The sequence below is a fragment of the Hippocampus bargibanti genome, linkage group LG17 (genome assembly GCF_051943395.1).
Source record: "Hippocampus bargibanti isolate YZ-2025 linkage group LG17, ASM5194339v1, whole genome shotgun sequence".
Lineage (NCBI taxonomy): Eukaryota > Metazoa > Chordata > Actinopteri > Syngnathiformes > Syngnathidae > Hippocampus > Hippocampus bargibanti.
In genome coordinates this window covers 16817363-16840961 of record NC_142750.1, presented here as the reverse complement: position 1 = coordinate 16840961, position 23599 = coordinate 16817363, and the positions used below count along the sequence as shown (strand labels likewise).

General features: G+C 45.8%; 1 protein-coding gene across 2 annotated transcripts in view; it reads right to left on the bottom strand.

Moving 5' to 3' along the window:
• Positions 1 to 18037, bottom strand: part of LOC148886001 (junction plakoglobin a-like) — a 146669-nt gene extending 128632 nt beyond the window's left edge. The window contains exon 1 of one of the 2 annotated variants that reach the window (XM_089018451.1): positions 17782 to 18037. The gene's annotated coding sequence lies outside the window, so the exon portion shown is untranslated. The remainder of the gene's footprint in view (positions 1 to 17781) is intronic. The other variant, XM_089018450.1, reaches the window with a different exon arrangement.
• Between the last annotated feature and the right edge of the window lie 5562 nt (positions 18038 to 23599).

The window sequence follows — 23599 nt, the reverse complement described above, 5'->3', positions numbered from 1 at the left end:
GGATCACAGACGAAGCCGCGTTGTCATCTACACCCACCTGTTCCCGCTGTCGAGGGCTAACCTGGCCACTGCCTCTCTCTCGGTGTTGCTGGCGAATATCATGTCGCTTCTCCATCGACCTGTTGGACGGCTACAGTACTCGGCGGTGGAGCTGCTGAAGTTCCGCTCCCGATGGACGAGTGTGCCACCGGCGATTCTCCGGTTCCCGGAAATCGCTCGTCGCCCTTCCCGGAGGTATATCCACCGCGGATCACGTCGAGGCTTTCACCTCGACGGCTCCAAGGATATCACCTCCCTGTGGTCATCCGTCCGCCAGCCGCGCAGAAGGAGCAGCCGCTCGGTTGATCACCGTATGTTAGCCGGCCTGGCTAGGTCGGCTAATGCGCCTCGTAGTGGGGACACCACCAGCGTCAACTTCGGCCTCCTCAACGTCCGCTCGCTTAAGGGAAAGGGGTGTCTTATCCAAGACATTCTAATTGACCGTAAGCTTGACTTTTTTTGTATAAATGAGACTTGGCAAATGGCGGGAGACTTCTACGAGCTCAATGGCGCGACTCCGCCAGGCTTTGTTTACATTTCTAAGCCCCGCCTCTCAGGCCGCGGAGGTGGTCTCGCGATAATTTACCGCAAGAACTGGAAAATCCTTCAAGTTTCACTCCAGGAAACCCTATCGTTTGAATGCCTTGCTTGTAAAATTTCTGGACCCTCACCCACCATAATAGCCACTGTATACCGTGCACCAAAACCACATTGTGACTTTCTAAAAGAATTCTCTGATGTCCTCACACACCTCTCCACCCTGTCACCAAATGTAATTATTCTCGGGGACTTCAACATCCACATGGACAATTCCACTCTGCCCCTCACTAAAGACATCAATGTTGCCACCCTCGCTGAGATGATCGCCACCCTGACTCCGGACTGCAACTCATCTTCTGATGAACTTGTTTCCCGGTACAACGCGGACCTCACGAACACCCTAAACGCCCATGCTCCTGTAAAGTCCCGGTCGGTCCAATTCACCCGGTCTGCACCCTGGTTCACCTCCCATCTCCGCTCCATCAAGGCAAAATCTCGCCAACTTGAAAGACTTTACAGGAAGTCTGGGGTCACTACTCACAAGGACATGTACGCAACTCACCTTACCCATTACAAGGACTCTATCACTCGTGCAAAATAGCAATATTACTCTGGACTCATTGACTCTAATCCTGGAAACTCACGGGCCCTCTTTTCCCTCTATCACAAAATCACACAACCTCCTATCTCTCTCCCCTCACACTTCTATTCCTCTGAGACATGCAACACTCTGCTTATGTTTTTTAGTGAAAAGATCAACAAAATCCATCAGCACCTCGGGTCCTCTGTCCCCCCCACCTCTCCCAGCCTTTCTACTCCTTCCCAACGACTTTCTGCCTTTGAACTCCCCCATTCCTCTATAATCTCAGACATTATCACCAAATCCAAGAACTCCTCCTCTCAACACGACCCCCTCCCTACTATCCTTATAAAGTCCTGCCTACCCTCTCTTCTCCCATTTATTTCTACCATTATTCACTCCTCATTATCAACTGGAATTGTTCCTATCCCACTCAAAACCTGGCTCAGACCCAAACGATTTCAATAACTTACGTCCAATTTCCCACCTCCCATTCATCGCCAAAATTCTTGAAAATACCGTTGTGTCCCAGCTTCACTCACACCTCACTCACAATAACCTGTACGAACAATTCCATTCTGGTTTCTGCCCCCGCCACAGTACTGAATCGGCTCTCATAAAAATCACGAATGATCTTTTTATGGCAGCCGATGCCGGTTCACTCTCCATCCTCATCCTTCTCGACCTGACCTCAGCCTTTGAAACCATTTCCCACCCTATCCTGCTCGACAGACTTTCCACCCTAGGCATCACACATACCCCACTCCGCTGGTTTCATTCCTATCTCTCTGATCGCTCACAATTCATCCAAATGAACTCGTTCACCTCACGGTCCTCTCCTGTGTCCTCTGGTGTGCCTCAAGGGTCTGTCCTGGGGCCACTTCTCTTTATTATCTACCTACATCCTCTTGGCAATATTTTCGGTAAGTTTGGCATTCACTTTCACTGCTTCGCGGATGACACCCAACTCTACCTCTCCAGCAAACCCGACGCCTCTCTTCCACCTTCATCCCTCTCACTTTGCCTCTCAGAAATTAAATCCTGGCTTTCCCATAACTTTCTCAAGCTTAACAGTGACAAAACCGAACTTCTCCTTGTCTGTACCAAATCCACCCACCACAAAACTAACAGTTTAACAGATCCTCATCCTCCCTTCACCTCTATGTGCCCTCTGCCCGTCTCACCACGATGGGATGCAGAGCTTTCAGCCGCTCTGCTCCCAAACTCTGGAATTCTCTTCCACCCAACATCCGTAATATTGACTCCCTCCCTATTTTCAAGGCTCACCTCAAAACCCACTTGTTTAAAATTGCTTTCAATGTATAGTTCTATCTGCTATTTTATTATGTATCATTTTACTTATGGTTTTATTGTTATGTGCTTTGTTTTATTGTTTTTATTGTAAAGTGTCCTTCGGTGTTTTGAAAGGCGCTTGAAATAAAATGTATTATTATTATTATTATTATTATTATTAAAATGAATTTGAAAAATATAGCATAGCTGGAATATGACTTCATTAAGAACAGGAAAAAATGGTTAGGTTTCTAGTTTTTAGATTAGTTCTTGATCAAGTTTTGATGACCATACAAAGTATACTGTGATTTTGTTTTTAACTGAACCACAAAAGACATGGAACATTTGTCAAGGGAAGATTGGCTATTTTGAAATGAATGATCATCACATTCACTAAGTGCACCCGTGAAGCTCTCCAACAGACGCTCTGGCTTTCTAGGAAAAGAAACATGAAATTATCTTCAAATAGAAGAACAAGCAATGAAACTAGCTGGTATGGCTGCTGGACTTCCTGACGGGGAGAACACAGGCAGTCGAGTTGGCGACAACACTTCCAGCACCATCACGTTGAACACAGGGGCCCCCCAGGGGTGTGTGCTGAGCCCCCTCCTCTTCACTCTGCTCACGCATGACTGCTCACCATCATCACCCAGCTCCAACCTCTTCATAAAGTTTGCGGATGACACGACTGTAGTGGGCCTTATCAACGACGAGGAGACAGCCTACAGGGACAAGGTCAGCCGCCTGGCCACGTGGTGCAAGGACAAGAATCTCCGTCTGAATGTGGAGAACACGAAGGAGATTGTTGTGGACTTCAGGAGAGTGCGCCCCCAGCATACTCCACTAACCATCGACGGTGCTGCAGTGGAGAGAGTGAGCAGCACCAAGTTCCTGGGAGTGCACATATCTGAAGACCTGTCCTGGAGCCACAACACGGCATCAATCGCCAAGAGATCCCACCAGCGCCTGTACTTCCTCCGCAAGCTTAAAAGAGTTGGAGCCCCGACCCCCATCACAACCTCCTTCGCGGTACCAGTGACGTGCGGTGAGGTTCATGGCTGGTGAGGCACTGACGTCATCGATGACGTCACCTCTCGTCTCTACTTGAACGGTAAATGTGAAAATTCAGCGATTTTGAAAAAAAATCCTAAAACGGTGAAGTTAAATGGACAAGAACTTTAAAGTACAAATCACTAAATACATCTAACTGCTTAATTTATTTTTTCATTTGATATTTCCATGACAGCTTTCCATGATGACAGGTGAGGCACTGCCTCCACTGACTGCACGTCACTGCGCGGTACCATCGAGAACATCCTGACCAGCTGTATCACCGTGTGGTACGGCGCCTGAACCGTGTCCTGCCGTAAGACTCTGCAGCGCATCGTGAGGACAGCTGAGAAGATCATCGGTGTCTCTCTCCCCCCCTTCAGGACATCTACAACACCCGCCTCACCCGCAGAGCCATCAGGATCGCTGGCGATCCCACACACCCCTCCCACAACCTCTTCAGCCTGCTGCCATCGGGTAGGAGACTGCGGAGTCTCCGAGCCAAGACCAGCAGGCTCAAGGACAGCTTCTGCCACCAGGCAGTCCGGAGACTCAACTCCCTCCCAGGCCTGCCCAGCCTGCCCCTTCCCACTGCCACACTCACCGAACACTGAGTACACACTGTAGCGTGTACTCAGAACTCTATTTGAAATGATTGATCATCACATTCACTCAGTGCACCCGTTAAGCTCTCCAACAGACGCTCTGGCTTTCTAGGAAAAGAAACATGAAATTATCTTCAAATAGAAGAACAAGCAATGAAAGACCACACTTCAACCCTTTCTTGTTGTTTGTTTTTGCAATACTACATTACGTCACTTTATATACGTCACTTCCTCACTTTACATATCTCACTACCTCACTTTACATACGTCACTGCCTCACTTTCCAGACGACACTACCTCACTTTACATACAGAAATTACAAGTATTGTCTGTTGTCAATTGTATGTCTTTTAGCCACGTTATATGTGCCTTGCATGTCTTGCACGCTCGGTCCGAGAGGACATTAATTTCATCTGTGCTGTATGTCATGCATATTAGCATGTTTGACAATAAAGCTGATTTTGACTTTGAAATATTTTATTTTTTGAGTGACAAAGGTATGCGCTGCAAAAAATGCAGCAAAGCTAACCTTGAAAGCGAATGTTTAGATGGAAAAATTACAGACTAAATAGAAGACAACCATTGTACATGAGGCCAATTTTCCCTCTGAGCCACGCGCGTGCGCAATCGCGCACCGCTTGCACATACTCAGCGCACAAGAACATCGATGCAGCGCACAAAATGAAATAAAACAGCCAGACGAGATGCGATATATATGTATATATATATATATATATATATATATATATATATATATATATATATATATATATATATATATATATATATATATATATATATCGGTTTGGCATATGGGAGACGAGGATTCGAATCCCACTTGGGGCAGAGAAAAATGTACACAAAAACATCATCCAGTGTGGGTCCTTGGGGAAGACCCTTCACGCTAATGCCTACCTCATCCAATGATGAGAGAAAATAAATGGAATGACATGCCGGCTCAGACGTCGCCCGGCCAAACAAGGTCTGCGTCAGGTGCTGAGGAACCAGAGCACCTTGATGAAAAATGGGCTACTGGAACAAAGCGGAGATGGACGAGATGCGATAACATGGCTCCCATCCCAAGTCCAGCACCCTGAGACTGTACACAAGCCGTAAGGAAGGAGGCTGAGGACTAGTGAGTGTGAGAGCCACTGTCCAGGATGAAACATCCAAGTGTCACGGTTTGCGAGGTGGTGATGGCGGGTTCGGATCCCAAAAAGCAGGCAGGAGGGAGCAGGAGGTTGTTTGACAAATTGTATTAAAATAAAGGTCAGCAGTAACAAAATGTAAAACATCAAAATGATCTGAATGGAAAAAATACAAAGTAGCAAAAGAAAACCAAGTGTAAAAGTCCGCCAAGGTTAAACAAACACGTACACAATGCATGCAGCAACCAAGCAGCAAACAAACAATGAATCGGCACCGGATGATCGTGCCCGGTGTCCTTTTAAGTGTCATTGATTATAACGACCAGAACCTGCGAGGCTGCCGGCAGGGCTGACGTCGCTACCCGCTGGTCGCCAATCTGATCGGGACGACCAGCACCTGTGCAGGTGCAGGCGGGGCTGACAGCGCCCCCCGCTGGTCGCCAACCAGATCATGACAGTACCCCCCCCTTCAAGAGGCTGCTTCCAGAAGTCCCAACAGTCTCCCAAAAGGTCCACTCGCCAGGGAACGGTCGGTGGAGAGGGCAACCGCTGCCTCTCCAGCATACGACGGGCGGCGGCCTGATGGGAACGGGACTCGGCCTGGGGTGGACGAAGACGCGGCACGGATCGTCGTGGGCGTGAGTGCGATCCCTCTCGCACGTTCACGCGACGGCGCATGGCTCTGCGTGGACGTCGAACTGCCAGGCGCAGAATGGCTGACGTCGCTACCCGCTGGTCGTCCCGATCAGATTGGCGACCAGCGGGTAGCGACGTCAGCCCTGCCGGCAGCCTCGCAGGTGCTGGTCGTTATAATCAATGACACTTAAAAGGACACCTGGCACGATCATCCGGTGCAGATTCATTGTTTGTTTGCTACTTGGTTGCAGCATGCATCGTGTACGTGTTTGTTTAACCTTGGCGGGCTTTTACTTTTGGTCTTCTTTTGCTACTTTGTATTTCTTCCATTCAGATCATTTTGATGTTTTACATTTTGTTACTGCTGACCTTTATTTTAATACAATTTGTCAAACAACCTCCTGCTCCCTCCAGCCTGTTTTTTGGGATCCGTATCCGCCATCACCACCTTGCAAACCGTGACACCAAGCTCCATGAATACATCAAAGAGAAGGCTCCAGATATCGTGTCATAGATAAAGGGGAAAGGAAAGCCGTTGTCGTGGATGTAGCGGTCCCGAGTGATGGAAACATCAGAAAGAAGGAACGTGAGAAAATGGAGAAATACCAAGGGCTCAGAGAGGAGCTGGAGAAAGCCTGGAAGGTAAAGGTGACAGTCGTGCCTGTGGTGGTTGGAGCACTCGGGGCAGTGACCCCCAAACTCGACGAGTGGTTGCAACACATCACGGGAACAACATCGGATATCTTGGTCCAGAAAAGCGCAGTGCTGGGAACAGCACGGATACTGCGCAGAACCCTCAAGCTTCCTGGCCTCTGGTAGAGGACCCGAGCTAAAATGGGGGACAGACAACACCCATATATATATATATATATATATATATATATATATATATATATATATATATATATATATAGTACCATTTTGCAATGCAACTCAATAAGTGACAGGTGTCCAGCCAATAATGCCGTACAGTTCACGTACGCTATGCAGCCAATCGGAGCAGAATGGCGCGAATGGGCCCTGCCCATACGCCCTATACACAGCGTACACACCTGATGTTGCTCACGGTGGTCCTCGGTGTGCTCAGGGATCTTGTGTGTCTGCTCAGACACATGAAAAATTAGAGAGAAAATTGCATAAGGCCCATCGGATTATCAGGCACATTTTGAGAAAATTGAATGCCTTTAGGTGTGTCATGTTCTGGTTGGCGACAAACGAGTGGCGCTGTTGGCCACGTCTGCAGCTGCACATGTTTTGGTCGTTTCAATCAGAGGCAGTTAAAAGGACTCCCGGCACGACCATTCCGTGTCGGGTCATTGTATTTGTTTCACCCTGTCAGGTTTATTTCATCTTGTTACATTTAACTTATGATTTTGGTTGCTACTTTGTACTTTTCTGTTGTGATGACTTTGATATTTGAGATTTTGTTCCTGCTGACTCTATTTTAATACAATTTATCAAATATACACTGCTGCTCCCTACTGCCAGCTCCACCACCATTACCACCTTGCAAAAGCTAAAACCTAAATAAATAAATAAATAAATAAAGCATCTATTTTGTGTGAACCCTTGTAAAGATAAACGGATCGGAGAATGGACGAATGAATACCCCTATTTCCAAGAAGTCAAAATAACAGTCAGATTGTAGATTGGGGAGTTTGGGGAGGAGAAAAAGGTGATACGTAGGAGGAAAAGAACAAGCTGAGGAGAAATGAGGCAGAAAGTGGAAGACGAAGCATGTGATGTTAAAAGGAGGAGACAGGCCTTTCATTCTTCTTACATAACCATCTAAGCTGACCCCCCCCCACACACACACGCCGACAAATACACAAAAAATGTTATCTGAAGCCCATTATTTGTGATCTGCTCTCACAATATACAACATCACTGCCTCTTTTTCCCCTCCCCTATCTATCCTCTAAACATCTAATTGTGTCCCTTTCCATCAATCTCCTCATCTTGCCAGCCCTGTACGCTCCTTCTCGGGCTGTGTGTGCCATGTCATTGTTGCTGTTGGACATTCTGAAAAGTGCAGCCTGAAGCCTGTCTGATCCACTGAGTGGTAGCTTATTCTTTCATACATTACTGGTTGTTTGACAATTTTCGTTTTTAACTCAGAGCTTCAAAGAACCCATTTTCCCCATCCCAGTACTTTGAGGGAAGTACACTAAAAACCTTGAAAGCTTGGAGATGAATTGAAAAAATTAGTTTACATGGCAGGACGATGAATGTTTGCAGGCCCGCCTCACAGTGCAGAGGTCATGGGTTTGCTTCAGGCTGCTCCCCTCTTGTGAAGAGTTTGGAGATTCTCCATGTTGTTGCATGGGTTTTCTCCAATTTATTCCCACATTCCAAAAACATTCAAGTGGGATTGATGGATTGTTTGTTCTTTTGTGTGCCCTGAAATAGGCTCACCAACAGTTCAGGGTGCGAAAGACGGCGAACACCCGCGACTCTTGTGAGGACATGCGCATTAGAAAATGGATGAATGGATGGTTGATGTTTTGAGGTGTTAGAGGTGTCAAATTCCTTCATCCATTTGTCGTACCTTCGTGCATTCGGCGGGTGTCACCCTGAATTGGTTGCCAGCCAGATGCAGGGTACACAGAGACCATTCACTCACAGTCACACCAAGGGCCAATTTAGAGCGTTCAATCACCCTGCCTGCATGTGTTTGGAATGTGGGAGGAAACCAGAGGACCCGGAGAAAACCTATGCGGGAGAACATGCAAACTCCACACAGGGAGGCCGGACCAGGTCTTGAACTCACGACCTCTGCACTGTGAAGCCGGCTGTCAAATGACCAAATTAATTGTTATTAATTAATTACAAGGGAGGAGTTAGATCATTTTGTTAATCACATGTATTTTAGTTTTTTTTTCATCTCTGTCTTTATTTTTTCTGTAGATGTGTTGCCTTTTTCTCATAATCTGATGTGTTGGCTTCCTGTGTTCAAATTTTTGAGGGTGGTGAAACAACCTGCACTCAACAACTCTGTAGCGCCCCTCCCCCAACCTTCCTACCCCCTGCCATCTCTTATCTTCTTTTGAACTCCCTCATCCCTGTCACGGTGTACAAGGTGGTGATGGTTGTGGATCCCAAATAAGCAGGCATGAAGTAGCAGCAGGTTGAGCAGGTATTTGACAAATTGTATTAAAATAAAGTCAGCAAGAACCAAATCTAAAACATCAAAGTCATGCGAACAGAAAGTACAAAGTATAAAAGAACTCCATTCAAACAGTCACGCGACGAAGCATTGCCTAACGTGGACGTGCACTGCCCGGCACAGGGGAAACGAGACCAGTCCTTAGCACCTGCGGTATCCGATCATCCCGTCACGGTTTGTGAGGTGGTGGATGGTTGTGCATGCCAAATAAGCAGGCAGGAGGGAGCAGCACAGTGTATTCGACAAATTATATTAAAATAAAGTCAGCAGGAACAAAATCTAAAACATCAAAGTCATCTGAACAGAAAAGTACAAAGTATCAAAGAAAACCATGAGTTTTCTGCCAAGATGAAACAAACCTGACAGGGTGAAGCAAACACATACAATTACCTGACAAGGAATGGTCATTCCGGGAGTCCTTTTAACTGGCCTTGATTGGGACAACTAACACCTGTGCAGCTGCAGGCGGGGACGACAGCGCTATCCGTTGGTCGCCAACCAGAACGTGACAGTCTGCCACTGACTGGAATTACCAACACCCGTGCAGATGCAGGCGGGGCCGACACCGCCACCCATTGGTCACCAACCAGATCATGACAATCCCTCTATACTCTCGGACCTCATAACTAAATCCAAGAATTCTTCTTGTCAACTAGATCCCCTTCCAACAGTTCTGGTCAAATCCTGCTTACCATCTCTCTGTCCATTCATTTCAGCCATTATTCACTCCTCGCTATCCACAGCAATCGTCCCTGCCCCCCTCAAAACTGCAGCTCTCACTACAATTCTTAAAAAGCCTGGATTTGATCCCGTTGACTTTAATAACCTTTGCCCCATTTCTCACCTTCCTTTCATTTCCAAAATCATTGAAAAGGTTGTCCCACTACTACTACTACTCCCAGCTACACTCTCACCTTTCCCAGAATGATCTCTATGAACCATTACAATCTAGTTTCCGCCCCCATCACAGTACAGAATCTCCATCCTCATCCTTCTTGACCTCACCACAGCTTTTGACACTATTTCTCACACCATCACCCTTCACAGACTTTCCTCCAAAGGGATCACCTCTACGCTGGTTCCACTCTTATCTCTCTGGCCGCTCTCAGTTCATCCAAATTAACTTCTTCACTTCATAGTCCTCTCCTGTATCTTCTGGTGTGCCCCAAGGCTCTGTCTTTGGACCCCTCCTCTTTATTACCTACCTTCTTCCCCTTGGCAATATTTTCCGTAAATTTGGTATACACTTTCATTGCTTTGCAGATGACACCCAGCTCTATTTCCCCAGGAATGCCGAGGCCTCTCTTCTGCCTCCTTCCCTTTCACTTTGTCTCTCTGAAATTAAATCCTGGTTTATCAATAACTTCCTCAAATTTAACTGAAATTCTCCTCGTTGGTACCAAATCCACCGTATGCAAAGCTAACAGTTTCTCTCTCACGATTGGCAGTTCGACCGTTTCTCCCTCCCATCAGGTCAAGAGCTTGGGTGTTAATTCCTTGACAGCACACTATATTTCCACTCCCGTGTAAATAACTTAACACTATCTGCGTACTTCCACCTACGCAATATCAATTGTCTCTCACCCCTCACATCACTGCTATCCTTGTTCATAGTCCTGTCACCTCCGGAATTGACTACTGCAATTCACTTCTCCTTGGTGGTCCTCACAAACGTATCCATAAACTTAAACTAGTCCAGAATTCTTCAGCCCGAATCATCACCAGAACGTCATCCTTTCACCACATCACCCCCCGTCCTCCAAGAGCACGACTGGCTCCCGGTCAAATATAGAATCAACGTTGAAATTACTCTTTGTACATTTAAAGCAATCCATAACCTTGCACCCCATACCTATCTGACCTTCTTCAAATGTATATTCCCTCTGGTTCCCTCAGATCCTCTTCCTCCCTCCACCTCTATGTGCCCCCTGCCCGTCTCAGCACGATGGGGGACAGAGCTTTCAGCCGCTCTGCCTTTAAACTTTGGAACTCACTTCCTCCCGACATTTGTAACATTATTCTCTTCCCACGTTCAAATCCCATCTTAAAACCCATCTATTTAAAATCACATTTTCTGTGTAGCTTTATCTCTTGTTTCTATTTATGATTGTATGTTATGTATTATTGTATCTATGTTCCTTCTATGCTTGTCTGTGACTGTAAAGTGTCCTTGAGAGCTTTGGAAGGCGCTTGAAAATAAAATGTACAGTGATACCTTGGCTTACGAACTTAATTAGTTCCCAGACATAGTGTCGAAAAGTGTGTATTCCAAAAACTAATTTCCCATAGGAACCCATTAAAATGAGAATAATCCGTTCCCAGGTCCCCATAAAACATAAATTTCGACTTTCTAATTTCCGTAGCCTTAAAACTACACAAAATATGTCTTATTTTGTGTATATCGATGAAAAGGTTTCTTCAGCCGTCATCTGTACTTCTTTGAAGGTGTCAGACGTTTCGCTTCTTATCCAAGAAACTTTGTCAGCAAAATAAAGTCTAACTGGTAGTTTATGCCATATATATATATATATATATATATATATATATATATATATATATATATATATATATATATATATATATATATATATATATATATATACAGTAAAGTCTCGTTATATCGATATCGGTTATATCGATAGTACCGCTTATTACGATACTATTTTCATTTCCCTTGCACATTTCTAGTCGTATAATTAGTACCGTTTAGTACGATACCCGGTTATTACGATAATCCGGGTATTACGGTGCTCCTTTTCATCCCCCGCCGGCCATTTTTGTTGTTTATATCGATATATCCGTCGCGCCATTGGTCAACTTGGTCACGTGTCTTGTTACGTGAGCCGCCATCGGTCGCGCCATTGGTCGACTTGGTCACATGAGCCGCCGTCGGTCGCGCTATTGGTCGACTTGGCCGTGTGACTTTGTCACGTGACACGCCATCGGTCGCGCCATTGGTCAACTTGGTCACGTGTCTTGGTTACGTGTCACGCCATCAGTCGCGCCATTGGTCGACTTGGTCAGGTGACTTGGTTACGTGCCCAGCACCCGTGTAGCAGAGCCATTTTCATTTTCAGACGCTAGCTCGTGTGTAGCAGACGAGATTGAAGTGTTTGTGTTAAAAGGTAAAAATGAGAAGCAGAAGAAGATTGATGACTTTTTTAAATTGTATACATAATACAGTAAGATGTAAGCGTTGCAGTTTCCCTGTTGTGTTATGTACATGCCCACTGTACTGTATATGAATGCAATCATTTTTTGCAACAATGTTTCTTGTTTTGTCTGCTGAAGCGCGATGATTTTGAAAATTATTAACATTCCATACTGTGTATTAAAGGACAGCCGATGTCACTTTTTATTCAAATGCAAATAAAAATGACTTCACGCCAAGACGTCTTGCATTGCTTGTGAATCCAAACAATGGCTTCAGATTCGGATAATATGCTTTCTTGTTACACATCCAGTTATGAATATGTTTCAAATACACTGTAGTTCTGAAGATTAAAGCATACATGTTTACAATCATTAAAGAATTATATGTGCCATTTTGAGGGAACATCTCTCACCCAAAAAAAGGGAGCTAATGGCCAGCTCCGTTTCTTATATGGCGCTTGGCTGCCCTCTTTTGGCGGCTTTTGTTTAATGCAGTTCGGCGCAGGATCGGATATATCGATAGTCCCGGTATATCGATATTTTTTCGGACTCCCTTGAATATCGATATAACGAGACTTTACTGTATATATATATATATATATATATATATATATATATATATATATATATATATATATATATATATATATATATATATATATATATATACTCTGCTATGATTGGTCCCTGCACTCAGGTTTGGGGGAGCAGAGAACTACTCCCTGCAGCTTCACTAATTGTTCCAATTGTTCTGACTAACGATTAGCCTGATTGCCCCACTTCGACCAGTATCACCTCATCTGTATTACTAATCCTATGTTGCCTAAGAAGGCTATTGTATGAATGATCCAAATTGAACCTCACCCCACCAAACCAGTTTAATGAAGGATTTAGATGTTTTATGAAAATCGCTTCTTTTACTCCCCATCTATGTTATTCCACTTAGATTTTAACCTCATTGTCATCAAATGAGTGGTTGCGAGCTTTTAGGTGCATATGTACTGCTGATTGAGGCCCACTAGTATTATCCCTGCGATGTTGATAAATTCTTTTTTTGAGAATGTGTTTAGTCTCCCCAATGTCCTGGGGTGTGGCCTGATGGGTCGTCAGAGGCACTCAAAGACTGCTTCTCCAACACTGACTGGAACATGTTCAGACAAGCGGCCACCTACAACAACAACACCGACCTCCAAGAGTACACAGACTGTTACCTCCTACATGAGGAAGTGCATGGATGACGTGACTGTCACCAGATCTGTCACCATCCTGGCCAACCAGAAGCCATGGCTGACGGGTGAAGGGCTCGGAACGCTGCCTACAAAGCTGGCGATGAGCTGGGCCTGAGAACAGCCAGGGCCAACCTGTCACGTGGCATCAGGATGGCCAAGAGACAGCACTCCAGGAGGATCGCCAACCACTTCAGAGACAGCAGAGACACCAGGAACCTGTGGCGTGGGATACAGACCATCACAGACTACAAGCCCTCTCCACAGACCTGTGAGAACTCCACCACTCTGCTGAATCAGCTGAACGACTTCTTCGCCCGCTTCGAGGCAGACAACAGCACTCCAGCACAGAAGACCCCACCACCTCCCGGCGAACAGGTGCTGACACTGTCCCAGGACAGCGTGAGGTGATCCCTCAGAGGGACCAACCCACGAAAAGCCCCGGGTCCCGACGGCATTCCTGGCCGTGTTGTGAGAGGCTGCGCAGTGGAGCTTACAGATGTCTTCACGGACATCTTCAACACATCTCTGAGCCAGGCGATTGTGCTTTTTGAGCCTGTAATGAGCAGCATCTTCACAGCCCCGCTTTGTTCAGTGGAAAGGTCGGTGCTGTTGGAGAGTCCGCGGCATGGCTTGAGGAGCCCGCGGTCAGAAGGAAGGAGCGTCAGCGCAGAGCTCCGATGCGTATATGGAAACGTCACAGGTTGGAATTGAAGCGGATTTATGAGGGACAGGAGATGTGAGACAATCGCTTTTCGTCAATGGATGCTACAGCTGCGTGTTTGATTTCACATTTAGCTTGTAGTCGACGAGCACATTCCACCATGATGTCCCTGATCCACTGGTGAAGAGACGCTTTGATCCTCTCCTCTTTCACCTGGAACTGCTTTATGTAACAAAGAAGGTACAGAAAGTGCTGAAGAATAAATGTCTCTCTGTGTTATTTGTTATTTACGATATTTGTTATTTACAGTAAAGTCTCTTTATATTGATATTCTCGGGAGTCAGAAAAAAAGTCGATATAACCGTACTATCGATATAATCATCCTGCGCCGAACTGCATTAAAAAGGGGGGGGGGGGTACGTAAATGGGGGATCTTTGATAAGGCATGTAATTTTATCATTGGGTTCATGGATTGCGTATCGAGCATGCTTTTTGTACAGTAGTGAAGTGAAAAATAAACTTATGCATAAAATAAAAACGTCTTTACACTTTTTTAATGACTATTTCCTTTCAAAAATGCAACCAATGCAAAATCCTCACGTTGTTCTGAACACACGGAACCACGAACGGCAGCATGTACAAACATATGAAAAACAATGATTGTTGCAAGCGATAAGGATATCTGAATACAACACAATTAAATACATGATTGGAAAACGAAAACTGCAATGTTTACATTACCTACGTTGATGAAGTACTCTGCGGCACGTCAAACTCTTTCGCGATGGAGGATTTGCTCCTTGTTGGTTTCTCCTCGACAGTCACTATTGCCTTGTGCTTCGTTCCGAGATCACAATTCTTCCGTTTCCCCATGGTTTAAATTGGTGTACTGTACTGTATATAAGCTCTGCTACGCCTTTTTTATTGCGCTCGCGTATGACAGTTCAAAACACGGAAGCTGGTAGAAAATGGCGACCAAGCCACATGACCAACGGCGCAACCGATACAGATTTCGATAATGGTGGTACTGTATAGAAACCCCTAAGCAAATAGCGATTCACCTTAAGTATCTTTTGTATCGATATAAACATGACAAAATGGCCACCGGGAGACGAAAAGGAGCACCGTAGTAACCGGATTATCGTAATAACCATGAATCGTACTAAACGGAACTAATTATACATGAAAAGACTAGAAATGTGCACGGGAAATGAAAATAGTATCGTAATAAGCAGTATTATCAATATAACCGATATCGATATAATGAGACTTTATATATATATAAAAAATTTAAAAAAATCCTCATCTCACCCACCATGGGTGGTGTCTGTCCCCATTTCAGCTCGGGTCCTCTACCAGAGGCCAGGAAGCTTGAGGGTTCTGCGCAGTATCCGTGCTGTTCCCAGCACTGCGCTTTTCTGGACCGAGATATCCGATGTTGTTCCCGGGATCTGTTGCAACCACTCGTCGAGTTTAGGGGTCACTGCCCCAAGTGCTCCGACCACCACAGGCACGACTGTCACCTTTACCTTCCAGGCTCTCTCCAGCTCCTCTCTGAGCCCTTGGTATTTCTCGATTTTCTCATGTTCCTTCTTTCTGATGTTCCCATCACTCGGGACCGCTACATCCACGACAACGGCTTTCCTTTCCCCTTTATCTATGACCACGATATCTGGTTGGTTGGCCATTACCATCTTGTCAGTCTGTATCTGGAAGTCCCACAGGATTTTTGCTCGGTCATTCTCCACCACCTTGGGAGGTGTTTCCCATTTTGACCTTGGGGTTTCCAGTCCATACTCCGCACAGATATATATATATATATATATATATAGCACACAACAAATTAATGAATAACTAGTTTTTTTTAAGTAAAAAATAATTCTTGTTATTGTGGTGTACATTAGACAATTTGAAATTTTGGTTCAGACTTTAGAAGCATCATGGAATTTCACAAGTTTAATTTGCTTTCACGGACTGAATAAAATGATATGGCGGCCACATTTGGCCTTGACTTTGACACCTGTGTCATAGGTCTGTGTAAGCTCTCAGTCGTACAGGAGTGGTCCATCGATGAGAAGGTTTCTTCAGCCGTCATCTGTACAAATGTGAAGGTTTCGGACGTTTCGCCTCCTATCCAAGAGGCTTCGTCAGCGAACTAAAGTCTGACTGGTCGTATCGGCCCTATTTATATATCCCTAATGTCCAGACATGGTGGCGCCGGACACAGCTATGATAGGTCCCTACTCTCAGGTTGGGGGGGGGGGGGGGGCAGAGGACCCCTCCCTGTGGCCCCACTGATTGTTCCTACATTCCTGACTAACGACTGGCCTATTACCCCCACTCCCACCGGTATCACCTCATCAGCATGACGACCCTCATCAGCATTACGAAAGTTGCCTAACCTGTTTTGCCTAAGCAGGCTATTGTATGAACGATCCAAATTGAACCTCACCCCACCAGACCGGTTTAATGAAGGATTTTGTTGTTTTATAAGAATCGCTTCTTTTACCCCCCTATCAAACCATCTACGTTCTTTTGCTAAGATTTTAACCTCATTGTCGTCAAATGAGTGGTTGCTAGCTTTTAGGTGCAAATGTACTGCCGATTGAGGTCCACTTATATTATCCCTGTCTGGACATTAGGGATATATAAATAGGGCCGATACGACCAGTCAGACTTTAGTTCGCTGACGAAGCCTCTTGGATAGGAGGCGAAAACGTCCGAAACCTTCACATTTGTACAGATGACGGCTGAAGAAACCTTCTCATCGACCTGTGTCATAGATGGATGTAACAGAGGATCTGGTCATTTTTCAAAATAAAACATCCCAAATACATAAAACTGAGTTTTTCTGTGCGGCCCGGGACCAAATGACCCACGGACCGGTCCCAATCCGCGACCCGGGGGTTGGGGAGAATTCTGCTCTGAAGTGTCCTCAAGTGTGAATAAGATAAGGATGTGTTTGAATATGCAGTACATGCCTGCTTTCTGCTCACAACCAATGTTGGGGTGCAAACCACAGCTACATCCAAATACCCAACTGCAGACAACAATTTAAGAGAATTAATGGGCATGTGTGTGTGTGTTCGTGTGCGTGTAGGTGTGTGTGTGTGTGTCTGCGTGCGTGTGTGTGTGTGTCTGTGTGCGTGCGTGGTTGCGTGTGCGTGCATGTATGTGCGTGTGCGCGTGTCTTTGTGCTTGTGCATGGAAGTGAGTGAGAAATAGAGAGAGAGAGAGAGAGAGAGAGAGAGAGAGAGAGAGAGAGAGAGAGAGAGAGAGAGAGAGAGAGAGAGAGAGAGAGAGAGAGAGAGAGAGAGAGAGACAGAGAGAGGCTGTAATACCACCACAAAGCATGGCATGATGAACTCATATACAGAAAAAAAAAAGAAAACAATCATACATTAATTAAATAAAAAAACGCGAGGTGTTCATTCAAAAGGATTTCTCACGCAAACACCAAACACGTACACAAAACGTGGAGTGATTATCCCACGCAATTAGTTGTGTCTTTACCGGAACATATGTTGGTACATGTAACCTAGTCTGAATGTATTTTCCATAGAGAGTAACATCAGTCCCTTGAAAATTATGAACACAGATACGCGTACACACGACACAATTTTACAATTAACCGACCGAGCTGATGCTGCAAGATGTCTACAGGCTATAAGGTTGCTTTACCTTCTGTCATGCACCCGTGCGTAATATTAATAACCCAGCGTTGAAAAGCATATATGGGCTTGGTCACCTTGTGGAACTGGACGGGTCGGTCGTTGCAGCTTCGTTCCGCTTTCAATTTGCGTTCGCTATTCTCCAATTCTCAGTCTGCGAAGTGCAGGTACAGATCTGCTCCAGAGGTTTGCAGCGGACCGTGTGCCCAATCGAGCTCTGGTCTCTCATATCACAGACCGCGCAGTGCTGAGCAGCCAGAGGGGCGGAGCTAAGGGGAGGACAGCAGCCACAGTCTACGGCGCGTCATCGAGGAGATGGAACAGTAATATTATGCCTCACTCGAATTTTAGAACATGTCCTATCGAAGGGTTTTGTCGCAATGTTCGGGACATGTCACTGAATGCTTTCAGGGAGCTTTCGGGGTCCCGTGGAATTGTTGTGTCGTTTCATGACCCATTAGATAACCTTCATTGGTGGTGTTCTAACTTTTGACTGTGGCATTTCACATGCTGATAATGTGCATGTAATTTTACAATATTGCATTTCGTTCTATAAATTAAATAATCAAGTTGGTCAATCTGAAATTCCATTAAGAAAAGACAAGCTTATGTGAAAGCGACCCTCGAGGATTGGACCCGTGAATTCTATCGAATGGGTTTTCTCCATTCCCATTCACATTCCCAAAACATGCATGGCAGGCTGATTGAACACTCTAAATTGTCCCAAGGTGTGAACGCGAGAGTGGGTGGTTGTTTGTTTCTGTGTGGTCTGCGATTGGCTGGCAACCAATTCACGGTGTCCCCCGCAAAGTGCCCAAAAACAGCTGGGAAAGGCTCCAGGACTCTCCACAACCATCATAAGGATAAAGTGGTCAGGATGATAAATGAATGAATTTTATTTATTTTCACATCTCTAAATGGCCTCGCAACACCTTACCTCTCCGAGCTTCTCCGTCTGTACACACATCTGTCCACAACAGCTGCAGCTGTAACACCTGCCTGGTGCCACACGTCTGTAGACCAGATATTATTAGAGGTACCAAGCACTAAGCGGTGCGTCAGAGGGGATGGAGCATTTTCCGTTGCTATGTCTTTGGAATGACCTCCGACTAAATATTTGGCAAGCTCCTTCTCTGCCCATCTGAAAAACTCTTTTCAAAGTCCAGTTGTATTCTTTGTCTTTTGATCCAAAATGAATGAGACTTAGTTAGATACATAACTTTTTTTCTTGTGTCAATTGGCTGTGCAATTCTGTGCGTGACAGGTATCTAGCCAATCACACAATATGATAAATGATGCTTTGCAGCCAATCACGGAATTGAAAGTAGTTGACATTATTCTCTGCATCAAAAAAAGTGACACATTGAGCAGAAAAGTTAATTGCTCGAGATTTCCCTGGTCTCACCGAGTGCATGTTCTTCACGAACATAGACAATCTCTGCGCTCTTTCCTCCCGGCGATCAGTCTCTGGCTGAAAAAGATTGGATAGAAACCATTGGCTGTTATATTTACATGGTGAGTTGACATCAATGTGCCGAGTCCCAGTGACAACCTGAGATTTGTTGTTTACGTGGCGGAGCAGAGGCAAAACATCAGTTTCCTCAAATCTGTGAGCACAAACCGTGTACTGTCATGAATGGTTACAGTGAAATGGTTGAGGAGTTGGCGATGGGCAAGTAGAGATATTTGAGAAAAATGCGGAAACGTCTGGGCATGTAACAGAAAGATTTAGTGTAATAAATTCAAAAGGCGTAGATTTGTAATGTCAATGAGGTCTTATCATTTTCAAATATTTTTAGGGTTGATTAGTTGATTGATTTTTTTCATCAATTAATAGGAATGCATTCAGCATAAGGGTTGGTTGCTAAATACTTGTCACGATTTGCAAGGCGGTGATGGTGATGGACCTATAAAAATGCAGGCAGGAGAGAGCAGCAGGGTGTATTTGACAAATTGTATTAAATAAAGAAAGTCAGGAAGAACAAAACCTCAGTTATGTTATCAAAACAGAAAGGTCCAAAGTATCAAACAAAACAATGAGTAAAACACGACATGGTGAAACAAACAATGAATGGTCATGTCGGGAGTCAGTTTAAAGGACAACCGACACATTTTTTTCCTGACCCAAAACACGCAGTCAAATGCAAAACACCAATAAAAATGACAAAGTGTCCCAAAATGCCTCAAAATAAGCTCGGAACTGGGCAGATTCAAAAAGACTCGCCCCCTTGTTCGTGACATCACTATTTGTCACACACGGCCTTGCTCCAGAATCAAAACACTGGCTTCAGAGAGTTCGGATTTGGAGAAGATGCTTTCTTGTTACTCGTCCAGTTATGAATATGATTCAAATAGTTCTGAAGAGGAAAGCATAAATGTTTGCAACCGATTAAAGAAGTCCTTCCGTATCAATTCTAGCTGTCTGGAATCCAATGTAGCGCCCAGCGCCAAAGCTCTGTTGGAAATGGGCTGATTTGTCCGCTGGGAATTGTGTAAACTTAAACCTTCTTTATGCGTGTTACCACAATTGGCTGTGACACACAACGATTCACCATTGCGCTATTTATGTAGTTTTCCTTCTAATTTCACGATCAACACGGTGGTTTCAGATGAAAAAAAGTACCAAAATGCATTGTGTGTCGCTTTCTCGGTCACGGGCGTTCCCTCCGTGACAGCACTTAAGGGATCGTCATCAACTCGAAAACAAGACTTCCTGAATATTAATATTTAACGCAAGTCTTAAAACGTAAAATATAGCTATATGCGGTGGAATCGTTGTAAAATGCGCTCGTAGAAGTCATTTGAAGTGGTTTTACAAATTATGGACGCAACTTGTCTAGACGTGTCGGTTGTCCTTTAACTGCCACTGATTAAAAAGACCAACACCGGTTCAGCTGCAGGCGGGGCCGACAGGGCTACCCGTTGGTTGCCAGCCAGAATGTGACACTTTTTATTGTTGTATTAACCATTCATTACAACACTAATTACTCAATGTCTAATACATGATAACACAGAACATAACTACAATTATGAATGGACAAAATGGAAACCCTCCAGAACCACTTCAGAACAAAAACAAAAGAAAATCAATTTTTACCACCCCCAAACGTTTATACAAATAAGCATTGCACCGGAGTTCTCACACAAGCTGGATAATAAACAATACATCAAAATTCAGAAAAAAAACTCACACTCAGTTACTAAACCCATCATCACCTTCAACTGACAAGAAAGTAAACAAACAACTCTGAGATATAAATTTATTCGGTCCATGTTTCCACATCCCGTGGAAGATAGATATCCTACACAAGAATGATAGTGGAACGGTGACGTCTCTGGATGGAGGAAAATAATTTGTGGAATTGGGCATGATAAGAAAAACAAGTCGACGGATGCCCGCTTTCAGATTTTATCTTCAAACATAAAAATCTGGGGAAAGCCTTTTGCAGTCCGCGAAGAAAAAGTGATCAACTATGGTAGCAAAGGTTGGTTGTCACTCAAACAGCATTGTGAGGGAAGCAAACATGCAGGAGGAAAAAGATTGAGAAAGCAGAATTACAAACTACCTGGCAAGTCATTCAAATTCATAAGTTATTATACTAATTAAGAAAATAATGATAGGGCATGTTTATTACTGTTGTATATTGTTTATACCATGATTTTAATTAGCCATCCATCCATCCATCCATCCATCTTCTGCCGCTTATCCGGGGTCGGGTCGCGGGGGCAGCAGCTTCAGTAGGGAAGCCCAGACTTCCCTCTCCCCAGCCACTTCTTCTAGCTCGTCCTGGCCGATCCCGAGGCGTTCCCATGCCAGCTGGGAGACATAGTCTCTCCAGCGTGTTCTGGGTCGTCCCCGGGGTCTCCTGCCAGTGGGGCATGCTCGGAACACTTCACACGGAGCCCAACCCTCACTGGAAACGATTCCGACTTATTGCCGGCAATGCGAACCCGACTCTGACATCGGTCGTATAGGGACCGAACGGCCTGTATCAGGCGCTCCAGTACCCCATATTATCGAAACACCCCCCACAGAACTCCACGAGGGACACGGTCAAACGCTTTCTCCAAATCCACAAAGCACATGTAGACTGGTTGGGCGAATTCCCATGCACCCTCGAGGACCCTGCTAAGGGTGTAGAGCTGGTCCACTGTTCCGCGGCCGGGACGAAAACCACACTGTTCCTCCTCAATCTGAGGCTCGACTTTTTGACGGAGCCGCCCCTCTAGAACCCCTGAATAGACCTTTCCAGGGAGGCTGAGGAGTGTGATCCCTCTGTAGTTGGAACACACCCTCCGGTCCCCCTTGGGGGACCACCAGCCGGGCTGCCAATCCAGAGGCACTCTCCCCGATGACCATAGAATGTTGCAGAGGCGTGTCAGCCAGGACAGACCCACAACATCCAGAGCCTTTAGGAACTCCGGTCGGATCTCATCCACCCCCGGGGCCTTGCCACCGAGGAGCTTTTTAACCACCTCAGTGACTTCAGCCACAGAGATCGGAGAGCCAACCTCAGAGTCCCCAGACACTGCTTCCTACAAGGAAGGCATGTTGTGGAGTTGAGGAGGTCTTCGAAGTACTCTGCCCACCGGTTCAAAACGTCTCGAGTCGGGATCAGCAGCACCCCATCCTCACTGTACACAGTGTTAGTGGTGCACTGCTTTCCACTCCTGAGACGCCGGATGGTGGACCAGAATTTCCTCGAAGCGGCCTGGAAGTTGGCTTCCATGGCCTCACCATACCCCTCCCATGCCAGTGTTTTTGCCTCGGCGACCACCGAGGCTGCATTCCGCTTGGCTAATCGATACTTGTCAGCTGTCTCAGGGGTCCCACAGGCTATATAGATCCGGTAGGACTCCTTCGGCATCCCTTACTACTGGTGTCCACCAGCGAGTACGGGGGTATCCGCCACGACAGGCACCAACCACCTTACGGCCACAACTCTGATTTGCCGCCTCAGCAAGGGAGGTACAGAACATGGTCCATTCGGACTCAATGTCCCCCACTTCCCTCGGGACATATGTCAAGTTCTGCCGGAGGTGGGAGTTGAAACTCCTTCTGACAGAGTATTCCGCCAAACGTTCCCAACAAACCCTCACAACACATTTGGGTCTTCCAGGTCGGACTGACATCTTCCCCCACCAACGGAGGCTACTCACCACCAGGTGAGGTGATCAGTTGACAGCTCCGCCCCTCTCTTCACTCGAGTGTCCAAAACATGAGGCCGCAAATCCGATGATACAACTATAAAGTCAATCATCGAACTGTGACTAAGGGTATCCTCGTGCCACGTGCACATGTGGATACCCTTATGTTTCAATAAAGTGTTTGTTATAGACAATCCATGTCAAGCACAGAAGTCCAATAATAAAACATCACTCCTGTTCTGATTGGGGGGGCCGTTCCTCCCAATCACGCCCCTCCAGGTCTCACTGTCATTGCCCACTTGAGCATTGAAATCGCCCCGCAGAACAAGGGAGTCCCCACGGGGAGCGCTCTCCAGCACACCCCCTAAGGTCTCCAAAAAGGTGGGGTACACTGAACTGCTGTTTGGTGCATATGCACAGACAACAGTCAGAACCCGTCCCCCCACCAAAGGCGGAGGGAAGCAACCCTTTCGTCTACCGGGGTGAATCCTAACGTACAGGCGGCGAGTCGGGGGGCAATAAGTATGGCGATACCTGCTCTACACCTCTCACCGTGGGCAACTCCAGAGTGGAAGAGAGTCCAACCCCTTTCGAGAGGGCTGGTACCGGAACCCAGGCTGTGTGTGGAGGCAAGCCCAACTATGTCTAGTCGGAACTTTTCGACCTTGTGCACCAGCTCA